The sequence below is a fragment of the Gorilla gorilla genome, chromosome 10 (genome assembly GCF_029281585.2).
Source record: "Gorilla gorilla gorilla isolate KB3781 chromosome 10, NHGRI_mGorGor1-v2.1_pri, whole genome shotgun sequence".
In the NCBI taxonomy this organism is placed as follows: domain Eukaryota; kingdom Metazoa; phylum Chordata; class Mammalia; order Primates; family Hominidae; genus Gorilla; species Gorilla gorilla.
In genome coordinates, this window is record NC_073234.2 from 15,512,371 (window position 1) to 15,525,509 (window position 13,139).

General features: G+C 44.0%; 1 pseudogene; it reads left to right on the forward strand.

The window, feature by feature from the left end:
* The first annotated feature begins 12,557 nt into the window (after positions 1-12,557).
* Positions 12,558-12,656, forward strand: LOC129526074 (uncharacterized; annotated as a pseudogene).
* The last annotated feature ends 483 nt before the right edge of the window (positions 12,657-13,139 follow it).

Below are 13,139 nucleotides of genomic sequence, written 5' to 3' on the forward strand. Positions count from 1 at the left end.
ACCCCGTCTTTACTAAAAACACTAAAATTAGCTGGGTGTGGTGGCACATGACTGTAGTCTCAGTTACTAGGGAGGCTGAGATGAAAGGATCGCTTAAGCCCAAGGGTTCAAGGCTGCAGTGAGCTATGATTGCACCACTACACTCCAGCTGGGATGACAGAATGAGACCCTGCCTCTAAATAAAATAAATACATAAATAAATAAGAGAAGTCCAGCAGCATATTAAAAGGATAACACACATGACTAAAGTGGAGTTTATCCCAGGAGTGCAGTGTCAGTTAAACATTTAAAAATTATTTAATGGGGCCGGGCGCGGTGGCTCACGCCTGTAATCCCAGCACTTTGGGAGGCCGAGGCGGGCAGATCACGAGGTCAGGAGATCGAGACCATCCTGGCTAACACAGTGAAACCCTGTCTCTACTAAAAAATACAAAAAAATTGGCCAGGCGTGGTGGCAGCCACCTGTAGTCCCAGCTACTCGGGAGGCTGAGGCAGGAGAATGGCGTGAACCCGGGAGGTGGAGCTTGCAGTGAGCTGAGATCGCACCACTGCACTCCAGCCCGGGCGACAGAGTGAGAATCTGTCTCAAAAAAAAAAAAAATTTAATGGTCCTGGGCACGGTGGCTCATGCCTGCAATCCCAGCACTTTGGGAGGCTGAAGCAGGTGGATCACCTGAGATCAAGAACTCGAGACCAGCCTGGCCAACATGGTGAAACCCCGTCTCTACTAAAAATACAAAAAATTAGCCAGCCGTGGTGGCGGGCGCCTGTAGTCCCAGCTACTCGGGAGGCTGAAGCAGGAGAATCGCTTGAAACCACGAGGGGGAGGTTGCAGTGAGCTGAGATCACACGCCACTGCACTCTAGCCTGAGCCACTGTGCAAGATTCTGTCTCAAAAAAAAAAAAAAGTATTGGAAGCAAGAAAAGGATAAACTAAATCTTGTGGTACTGGATAAGAGGTGAAAGTATTATTGTGAAATCTCATTTAGCTTTATATATATATAAAATGGATAGATACAAAAACAATAATAGATACATGTGTGTACATGGGTTAGTATACAACATATATTACCTAACTGTCTCATCCAGCTTTGAGGGCTTAGAAGTAATACATCTCAGTATTGACAAGCACACCCAGTGTCCAGATCTTAGTTTCTAAAAAAACACTTTCCAGTGAAAAAACCAGATTACTTTAGAGAAATGGTGGATTCCAGGGTTGAAGCAGGGGAAATGCAAAATGAGCCTGTAGCATCTTATTATATCAGAAAGTAAGGATGTGCTCAACAAATGAAATGAAGCCGGGAATGAATTTTTAATCCCCTTAGCCCCTACCTTTTCTTACCATCCAAGCAGCAGTGAGAGTTTTGTACATGCACTGCCCTTGGGGTAGGGGTGACATTGAAACAACAATGAAAACAATCCTGGCTTATTAGCCATTAAGACGATTTTTTTTTTTTTTGAGACAGAGTCTTGCTCTGTCGCCCAGGCTGGAGTGCAGTGGCGCCATCTCGGCTCACTGCAAGCTCCGCCTCCTGGGTTCACGCCATTCTCCTGCCTCAGCCTCCGGAGTAGCTGAGACTACCGGCGCCCGCCACCATGCCCAGCTAATTTTCTGTATTTTTAGTAGAAATGAGGTTTCACCGTGCTAGCCAGGATGGTCTCGATCTCACGACCTTGTGATCCACCCTCCTTGGCCTCCCAAAGTGCTGGGATTACAGGTGTGAGCCACCGCGCCTGGCCAAGATGACTTTTTAAGTCTATGGCAGAGCCCATAGTCTTGAAAGCCATGGTTTTTATTGTGAAGAGCCAGGTGTCTGAAACAGAAAAGGGTTTTCTAAATCCCAACACCTTGGCGGGTTTTTGTTGAGATGAAGTTTCGCTCTTGTTACCCCGGCTGGAATGCAGTGGCGCGATCTTGGCTCACTGCAACCTTCGCCTCCCGGGTTCAAGTGATTCTCCTGCCTCAGCCTCCCGAGTAGCTGGGATGACAGGCATCCACCACCACACCCTGCTAATGTTTTATATTTTTAGTAGAGATTGGGTTTCACCATGTTGGCCAGGCTGGTCTCAAACTCCTGACCTCAGGTGATCCACCTGCCTCGGCCTCCCAAAGTGCTGGGTAAATTACAGGAATGAGCAACTGCACCCAGCCGACACCTGGGCTTTAAATAACAAATGCTTAAAAGTCTGCAGGGACTCAAAACCCAATGGGAAAGAAGCAATACCCAAGCAATACCCTTCCAGCCCCAAAGCAGATGAGTTGAAGGAGGTGGTAAGACATGGAAGGTTTGAAGGGATCACAGGAGTTGGAGCCTGGGGGTTTCTTTAAGACTTGGACTTATGGGTACAGGATGTGTTTGCAAAAATGAAAAACAAAAAAACCCCAAACAGAAACAGAGTGATCCTATTAGGTTTATGGGAATTCCAGAACAAAAAAGGTTTTGCATGGCATCCAAGATGTAGCTAGGAGACTACAATCCGTCTGAGTAATAGAATAGGACAGCAACGGTTGGCAGAGGGGACCCTAAGATCAGCCTCCCAGGAACATAGGGACCCCCAAGAGCTGTGGACATCATCAGACAGGGGACAGAGCATGGCAGGCTAGGGGGCTGGACACAGGCCAGGGCAGAGCCATGGGTATCAGCAGCTGGAATAGAGGCTGTCACTCCAGGCCAGAAGGGGATGGCCACGTGTCAAGTGAGGCCAGTGAGAACAAGGACAGCTGGGATGAGACTCTCTTCCCTGAGGGACAGGAGAAGTGACAAACCTGTCAGAAACTTACAGCACGCCCTCAGAGAAGGAAATAAGAGTTAAAGGAAGAATCCTCAAATTATTGACTTTTTGTTGTTACCCAAAAAAGGCTGCGTTTTAGACTCATATGACTGAATTGCCTTGAATTAAGAAGCCTCATTATCCATTATCAAGAAAAAAAGAGATTGAGATGCACCACTTTTGGAAAGCTGGAAGTATAGGTCACATGCAGAGATCAAGTCCTACTGGGTCTTGTCCTGCTGGCAAAACCTTGCTGCTCACTGCTGCCATTTAATGGGGTCACCTGTTGCTTCTGGGATAAATGGTATCTCTAGTGTGCCTAAGTATGTAGGGAGAGGTGTCTGGGCCTCTCTGACCATGGAGTCAGTAAGGACAATTTGTTCTAGGTCACACGTGAGGCCCTCCGTGAGCCTGGTCTGGTACGGAAGAAATTCCCCCTACTGTTCTGGAACTCATCTGGTGTCAAGTGTGTCAGGTAGTGTAGGATGGGCAAGAGATCTTCTGGGAGCCAAGGGAGAGACAGCTTGGTTATGGACAGAGCTCTAGAGCAACAGCTACACCCGTCTTGAATGGAGAGGTACCTGCCGGACACTCCAGGAAGCCTGAAATACAGGGATGCCTATGACCCACAGAAAGCCACACCAACCACCTGTCCTCTTCCCAGTCTACAGAGCAAATGTCAAGTAACTCGGATGGAGAGGGTAGATCAGGTTCTCACTCTCTCCCATCAAAATTTAGCTGCCTTATGTCCCAACTCCCTACGGTATTCCTACCTAAAAAAAGGAGGGGCAGCTAAGGCATTAATTGTTAGTAATGGCTTAATGGAAAGTCTTTAGCAAATCCATTTGCATTTTAATAGAGGTCTTTTAGGCCTCGGTAGAGAAGTTAGTAATGGGGGATTTGGGGCTTTTAGAGAAATAAATTAGGGCACCCCTGACATTTACCGCAGGGTCCTTTTCCTTGCTGGTTCCTTAAAGCTACGCTACCAAACACTTCCAGAAGTCTATTGTCGCCTGTGGCTTGACAGTCCTGGTGGAGGTTCCCTATTTTGACTGTGGCAGGCCCCTCCCAAGAGCAACTGAGCTCAGCACAGTTCTTTTCCCCTCGTTCCACCATCCCTCCAGTGACGGGGCGCTGAGACTGATGTAAAGGAGAAAGGCAAGGAGACAAATGATTTGCATCTTAGACTGGTGCAAATTCACACTTTGTGGAAAATTAACAGGTTCCTCACAAGACACCCTCCCCAGCCACCATGAGACCAGATGCTCCTTAGCCTCCCCAGGGTGAGTCGAATGCGATCGCATGAATATTGATATCCGAAACTCCCTAGGCCTAAGCATCCATTTGCCCAGTCAAGAATTTCAGTTCTCACAGTTTTTCTCCTCTGCTCCACATTTTCCTGGGAATCACCAGGATGTGTCTTACATGTGCCAACAGTGAGCCTGGGCTGCCTCTCACCCTGAGTCTGTGTTGCTGTGGAGGCACCACTCTGCAGCCTTGTTCCTCTCTGCAAGCAGGCTGCTACCCACACTGGCTTGGACCTCTGCCCCAGTCAAGGGGGCAGAGCTATGACACTAGTCTCAGAGTTTCAACAATGCCTGTTGGAAAGGAAAACCCACCTATTTATTGTATCCTTTCTAACTCACTTAGGAAGGATGCACAACATCTTAAATATTATGGGGTTTTGGGATCCAGTATAACAGAACTTTCAGGCCACACAAAGGTTTTTCCCATAGTTTGTTTCATGGTAGGTATCAGGATGCTACTCTTGGAACTGAAGATTAGAACATGCCATCCCAAAATATGCCATTTTCAGGTGAAGACAATTAAGAAACAGCCAATGCAGGAAGGGCTCTCTGCCCTCCTCCTTTCTGCCTAAAAGCAGTGTATAAATTTTCTGTGAGAAATTTGTCTTTCCAATACTAGGAAGAAGAAAACATTCTTATCACTGGAGATAAGAAGTCAACTCTGACATGAGTCTGCACAAATAAACCTTATGGAAATAACCCTTATTGTCCATTCATTTCTCCCATATATTTCCTAGGTTTTTCCCCCTCAATTTGCCACCCCTAGAAGCCCAAATGCCTTTTCTTTGTCTAGTCACTTCCCCACAATTTATTGCCCTTTGTTATGATGGTACCATAAGCCCCCAAATCTCGCCACTTCCTTGAGGTTTTCACTTTTTTTTCTATGAAGGCCCCCTTCCTGTGCCACATACAAATATAAATGTCAAATAAAATTTAAATGATTTTCCATTATTAATCTGTCTTTTGTCAGCTTAATTCATAGGTCTCAGTCACAACATTAAGAGGGCAGAGAAAAAGTTGTGTCCTCCCTCACTATTATCAAGCCCTACTAAAGAATATGGCCTACCATGCAGGATTCCTTCTTTCTAGGACCCACTGACTCTCTTTTAATCTCATATTCCATTCAGACTTCCCTCCCAGGCATTGCGGAGTTTCATCTGCAAGCTACTCTCTACACAGTATTTCTGAAAAGGATGGCTTCATTCTTACAAAGTGATGTCAGACTTCTAGAGTGAATTTATTTTGGAGGTGTTCGTCAAGACCAAATGCTGCCAGGGAGCCCCCCCTAGAGCTCAGACTCATGTACTCACGCAGGCATTGGAATTGGATTTGTTGTCAATGGCGTTTTACAAAACTCTGATTTTGTTTTTGTTTTTGTTTTTGTTTTTTTGAGACAGAGTCTTGCTCTGTCACCCAGACTGGAGTGCAGTGGTGCGATCTCGGCTCACTGTAACCTCCAACTCCTGGGTTCAAGCGATTTTCCTTCCTCAGCTGGGACTACAGCACACGCCACCATGCCTGGCTAATTTTTTGTATTTTTAGTAGAGACGGGGTTTTACCGTGTTAGCAAGGATGGTCTCGATCTCCTGACCTCGTGATCCACCCGGCTTGGCCTCCCAAAGTGCTGGGATTACAGGTGTGAGCCACCGCGCCTGGCCCGCAAAGCTCTTTCTTAATAAAAGCTGAGACTGGTCTCAGAGAATGCAACAGCAAGAAGAGAAAAATTCATCCCTGGTTCAAGGACCACACAGGCAGGGATCAAGGTGGAAAGAGATGGTTGTTGGAGAGAATGTCATAGAGACCCATGTTTAACTCATTCATGTCCTCAAGTTGAACAGTGCTTTGTTTTTGGGGGCCGAATGCCTCAGGTCTCCAGGATGTGCAGTTCAGATGCCCAACACTTTCCAGACGGTAGATTAACAGTCTCTGCTTAAATATTGAGGCTGGTGGTTCTGTTACTGAGAGCTGTACACTTAAGAGCCTCCAACACATGCTTGTGGGTGTCCCACAATAAAACACTTGCTGCAATATTCAACACCAGACTTGGCTTGAAGAGGAAGATCCCTTCTGATGGTGAGGAGGAGGATGCCAAACCATCCAAGGTCAAGGTGGAGACCCTGCATAAGCTGTGCTAGTCAATACAGGCAGGACTCCTTGCACCTCAGATAATTATCTGATTGGGACTCCATAGGCCATAAGTTTAAAGAAGGTACTGCTCAAACCCAAGTGGATCATTTCTTGGGCAAAACTTAAAGACCCAATGAAGTGAAAACACCTATCATTTTGCTCTGGTGATGGGAAAGAGGATATCTCCTGTTAGCATACGGCAATGGTATACCTAGCAATTCAGATACTAGTTTGTCTGGGAGCAGTCAGGAAACACGAACAGGAAGCAGAAGAGTCACCCCATTCCCTTGAATAAATGAGCTCTGATGACCCTGGAGGATGGAGCTCTAAATGAAAAAAAATGGAACAATCAGACTGGGTGCCAGAGGTCAGCAGTGAGACAGATGGTGAGGCCAGGTAAAGTCATATGCAGCACCCAACAACCTCTCTCATTCCTAATAAAAAGATAGTAAGGGCTCCTTTGACTCTCAGCTTATAAAGATTAGCCTACATCTGGCAGGCTCTCCAGAGGTGAGATTCTGGGACTCTGAGTCTGGAAAAAACATTACTGGAAACTAGGATCAGGGAAGAAGCTGTCCCCTCTCGTCATCCTCAGCCTTCATTCATGCTGCCACTGTAGAGCAGTCATATAGACTCTGAGCATGACATCCTCAGTGTTAGACAGAGCTTGTCTGGGGTCACAGCATGGTGAGAAAAGGAGCCAGAACTGGATAGAGAGGCGCTGGAGAGGACAGAGGGAGAGATGTTGGTTAACACTCAGTAAGGAGGGCTGCCCAATCCATACTTGAGCATGCGAAGCCTGGCATCACCTCATATATAGAAATATGACCCTGGGGACAGAGTTCTGAGACACAGCAGAGCAAAAAACCATGTCGTCTTTACCTCCAAGAAGAAAAGTTTAAGTGAAGTTGGAAGAGACTTTTGCAGGTACTGTGAAGAACACACTAGGGAGAAAGAGAAATAAACATTCTCTGCACTCTCTTGGAGGCTTTATTCTTCCAGATGCTTAGATTGCAAGTAATAATAACCCAGACTACATTAACAGCAAAAAGAATAATGTATTAGCTCATAGAAATGAAAGCACAGGAATAAGTGTCTGTTTCAGGCAAAATTAGATCCAAGGCCTCCAACAATGTTTTCTGGAAATTGTTGCTCTGATTCTGCTTTCCTCTTGATGTGATTTGGATGTGTGTCACTGCCCAAATCTCATTTTGAATTATAATCTCCAATGTTAGCAGTAGGGCCTGGTGGGAAGTGATTTAAATCATGGGGGCAAATTTCTCATGAATTGTTCGGCACAGTCCCCTTGGTGCTGTCCTCAAAATAGTGAGCAAGTTCTCGAGAGATCTGGCCATTTAAAAGTGTATGAAACCGAGACAGCCAAGTGTAAAGGGGTCCCCAGAGAAACTCCAAATGGCCTGCGCACTGGGAGGGGTGCACACTGGGGTGGAGCCTCGGGAAGTTGGTGCTGTTTGCAGCCGGAAGGAGCCTGGCCCCTCCTCTTCCTGGGCGGAACGTGGGATTCAGTCTGCGAGGCGGGAAGCACACTAGCAGGGTTCTGGCTTTGTAGAAGGTCCCTGTTGGGGTTTTTTTCCCTTTTGCCCAATAATTTCCATTTATTCTCACCCTTCAAAGTGTCTGCAAGCCTGATCTCTCATGGCCATGTGACAAGAACCCAGCTCTTAGCTGAACTAAAGGAAAAGTCCTACAACAAAACCTCCCTCCCCACTCTCTATCTCTCTTCCTCCTGCTCCAACTATGAGAGAAGCCTGCTCTCCTTTCACCTTCCCCCATGATTGTGCAGCCTGAAGAACCATGAGCCAATTAAACCTCTTTTCTTATAAATTATCCAGTCTTAGGTATTTATTTATAGCAATGTGAGAATGAACTAATAGACTTCTCTATTAAGCTTCATTTTCAGGCAGGCTCCCTCACCCCTTCTGGAGAACATCAGCTACTCTAGGCTTACAGTCTACAGTTTAACAATCCCAGGGAAAAAAACAAGACCCTTTTCCAATATTTCCAGCAAAAGTCCAGGCATTGATACCAATTGGTACAGCTTGGTCCTGTGCCCATCACTGGTTGGGCCAATTAGTGTGCCTAGAAGGACATGTGGTCTGATACATTAAGCTCACATCATGACCTTGCCTCTGACACCAGTAGGAGGGATGAGAGCTCCTCTTTATAGGACTGAATTGAGAATGGGAGGGCTTAGCTCTCCAGAAGAAAACAGGTGCACTGTTCCTCAAAGAAGGAGTGTTGGGAAGGTGAAACAAGTGTTCACTCACCCAGTGGCCTAGGAAGCCACTTCTGCCATAAAATTGCAATACGGGTAAATGCTGGCGCTCTTAACACAGGCAAGGGTGGGCTTGAGTCCTTATGACTTATTAGTATGAGCTCAGTGAATGATTTCACTCCTCTAGGCCTCAGGTTTCTCACTGTAAAGTGAGAATACTGCCTTCTTTGTGGGTATACTGGGAGAGTGAAATGAAACAATATTAAATATTCATTCAAAGCTAAAACTAATAGTACCTTTTCCCAACCTCCCCTAGCAGCTTCAGCTTAGATTAAACTGAAAGTAGATTTTGTCTGCTTTCTTCATAACTATTTCCCTATTCTTTATAGAAAGTAGGCATCCTTGTATACAGTTGCCATAGTGTCAACATTTGTTGAATAAATGAATGAATGATGACAAAATTAATACATTTCTGGAGAATTCCTACTTTTCAAATATCAGCTCCCAAGCCCTAGCAAACAGAATGAATTATCCCCTCCTCTGTGTCTGCTGGTATTTTTAATTAACTCCTCTTCCAGCTCTTATCAGCCAGAATGTGAACCAGGACTGTGTGTGACTCAACTCAAGCTCCTACTGCCTAGCACCCAGCCCAGTTTATGTTGCTGAATAAAAAAGATCAGCTAGTCCAAACGCCTCACTTTGCAGATGTTCTAATAGAGCCCCAGAGAGGTTAATTTGCCAGAAGCCCCACAGCTTACCGAGTGATCCATGACTTCTAGTCTATTCTTTTTTCTACTTCATACTCAGGACTCTGTTTTTTTCATGCTGCCATGAGCAATGCACACTGCCAGGAATAAAGCGAAGTTCTTGGTCCTCTAGAAAGGAAGGGGCATCTTCAGTATGAAAAGTCATCATCCTTAAAGAGTGGCATCAAGTACCAAATGCAAGTGTAAGGGTCATTCACTTGCTTCATACCACATATAAACACATTTTTAGTTTCAACATTTTTGTTTTTATTTTTGTTTTTGCAACCTTTGCTTCTTTCCAATAACTCAGGCAAGGCTCAGCCATTCCTACCCATCCTCCCCACACATGCATACCCAATTCCCAACTATGGTTGGAGGAGGCCAACAGGCCTTATTCGGGCTGGAGACTGAATGCTAAGCCCACAGCAGTGGGTTGTTAACCTCCTCACACTATGCCATCCCTTTTTCTGTCTGAAGGAAGAGGTCCCAGCAGGTACTAAGCTAGCATCTCCCCTTCCCTGACTGCTCCTAAACCCAGTTTCCCAAAATCCACGTACCCTGCCCAGTTAAATTCTATTCAAACAGAATCCACCAGAAACACATTCAAGATTATTTATGCTATTTTCCTTACTGGAGACTATGAAAAGACATTTCTCTTATTCATTTACTAATTCGACAAACATTTTAGCAGATACCTGTACTATGTGCCAGGCACTGAGCGTACGAGAACAAATAAATGAATCATGAAGAATGTATGCAGGGCTAAGGCAACTATGTAATCCCTTAATAGTTTTTGTATCAGAATCCCCAAAGCAGAACTTTCTCATTCACCAACCTCTCCCCGCACCCCTCCCCCCACAAACACCAATATTTAACTCAAAGAGCATGTCGTTAATAGCTTTTTAATTAAGAGGAAAGTTTCTTTCAGGGTAAGCTGAATCTTTTGGCTGCAAAAAGGTGTTCTTCTTATAAAAATAAAAAAAACAGCAGGTAGGTCTCTCATATTGATAGAAAGAAGGTTGATGGTGATGTATTCACTGCTTCCTTAATACCAGGAGGAAGGGCTGAATCTAAACTCAAAGTACGTGGAATGTTTTGATGTGAGAAGAAAGCAAAACATGTAAGACTCCATCAAAAATCCCGTTTGGAGGAGCTCAGAGGAGCAAGACATTTCTCCAAGACTCAGGTGCACAGCTAATATATCTGAATGAATTAACTCAGCTATGCATATTTTTCTTCCTCTCTTATTCCTAATGAATTCATTCATTTTGAAAATTTAATGACCCTAACTTAGTAGTGTTAAGCCAGGCTTCTAGAATGTTCCCTAGTATTCCAAAGCTCCTTCCTTGCTAATTGTAAAAAAGTTTCCTTTTCAATTTATAAAAAGAGACATCTTGGCTTCTCATTTGTGCAAATATGTCATTTTCGAGTGAGGAAACTGAGACCCAGAGCACACAGCTAAGTAGCTCTAGATCCAAGACCCAAGCCTCTTAACTACAAATTGAGAATTACACTTAAAGAAGTCCATTCGATAACTGTATTCCTTGAAATTTACATAATAGTCTACCAATTATTAAGGGTCTATTATGTACTAGGTACTTTACATATTTTTTTCTTTTAAGCCTCAAGTAAAACCTCCAAGATAGGGGTCACTAATGGATGCTGTTGAAGTGTTTAAATAATACCATTATATAGCACTTAGGGTGTACTGAATACTTCCTACATATTATCTCCAATTTTCACAAAAACCCTGCAAAGTATCATCAACCTTGTTTTATAGATACAAGACCTGGGTCTCGGAGGGATAAAGCAACTTGCGAAGCTCACGCAGCTAAGACATGAGTAGGGCTGCATCCAGATCTCAAAGCCTGTGTGCTACCCCTGAAATGCTGCCCATGTAGGCAGCCATAGACCTATCTCAGCCCAAATAAATAGCATCAAAGACTCTTTCTCTCAGCGGGCCTATTGTACACCATAGAAACACTCCCCAGCATGAGGTAGCTAACTAGAGTGATGGTGCAACTGATAAGGTAGGTGACACTTCCAGGCAGGGCCGAGCTCTCAGCATAGTAGTGCCATGTAAGGGGACCTTGCATTATGGTTCTATCTGGGCCTTGGCTTGTCAGAGCCTGGAATTTCGCCCTAACATTTCATTTAGGGGTGGCCGGTATCCTTAAATTTTGTTTAATTTTAGCTGTATCACAAAACAACTATCATATAATGATTATAATGATGATGATGCTGATAACTACCATTTATTGAGTCCTATGTCACATGATGTGCTTTATGTACTTTGTCTCTAATTACTATGGAGATTGACTTACCCACCTAAAATGAAGCCCATTTCTCTTTCAGGACACATCCCCCTGTTGAATTGTGGTGTTTAAGAGATTTTTTTTCAGAACTGTTGCAGACAGAGGTGAGTTCCTATCTCCTTCTGCAATTACCTGCTGAATATCCTTGAGTGAGAGGTCATTGCCATAAAAATAACTTGCCAAAAGTTAATTTTCCTTATGCATAAGTCGTTGTTTCAGTCTGTTCAAGCTGCTATAACAAAATGCCATAGGCATAAATTAATTACTCATGGTCCTAGAGGCTGGAAGTGCAAAGTCAAGACACTGGCAGATTTGGAGTCTGGTGAGGGTCTGCTTCCTGGATCATAGATGGCTGTCTTTTTCTGTGTTTTCACATGATAAAAGGGGTGAGGAATCTTTCTGGGGTCTCTTTTATAAGGCCACTTGCTCTTTTAAATAAGGGTCCCACGTTGTTGCCAAGTGTACAAAAATAGCAGAAAAGCTAAAATCAAAATGTTGGACTAAGATTAGATGCAGGAAAAGATGTAGACAGGATGTAAAAAAAACAAGTATGTAGAGTCATGAATGGCTCAAAGTCAGACACAACAGCATCACAAATAACAGTCTAAACACTGGTCATCTCTGAGATGTCTTCCACAGATTAATCTCACCCATTGCATACAGATGCTTCCATTTTATCTTAACATTTCGAGGTGATTCATTTTATTTTGAGGACCTACGTGCCATTCATTTTCTTCCACAGCTGCACCAACATACACACACATGCTCAAACATTAGTCTCAACCAAAAATTATATACACAAACAGACTGAAGCTGGGGATGCAGTCAGTCAGCCAGAAGTTGTTTGGTAAATTATCTATTCATTTGGAAGAAAAACAAAGTTAGATCCCTATCTCAAGCTACCGAATGAACAAAATTAAAACTCCAAAATGTAAACATTAAAAAAAACTATAAACATACCAGAGATGATACTTCAAGTTAGAGCAGCCTAAAAAGGTGGACAAATCCTCTCCCCGCCAAAACAAATATAAAAGTATAAAGTTGTTTTGCTCACTTCAGCATCTCGTGAACTAAAATTGGAATGATACAGAGAAGATTAGCATGGCCCCTGCACAAGGATGACACGCAAATTCATGAAGCATTTCATTTTTAAAAAAGTATAAAATTGTTTAAACAAGCGTTTTAGGACTGGAAATCAACCAAAAGCAAATAAACTAAAAAGGGTCTATTCATGAAATCTACCCAAATGTCATATAAGAACAAAAAGAGTCTGAACTTACTGATTATTTCCTTCTATCATCTCATATCTATAGACATAGATAGATGAGTAGAAATTATCCTTTCTGCAGCCAGGCGAGGTGGTTCACACCTGTAATCCCTGTACTTTGGGAGGCCGAGGCAGGTGGATCACCTGAGGTCAGGAGTTCGAGACCAGCCTGGCCAACAATGATGAAACCCCACCTCTACTAAAAATACAAAAATTAGTCGGGCATGATGGCGGGTGCCTGTAATCCCAGCTACTTGGGAGGCTGAGGCAGGAGAATCACTTGAACACAAGAGGCAGAGGTTGCAGTGAGCCAAGATAGTGCCACTGCATTGTGGGCGACAAGAGCAAAACTCTACCTCAAAAAAAAGA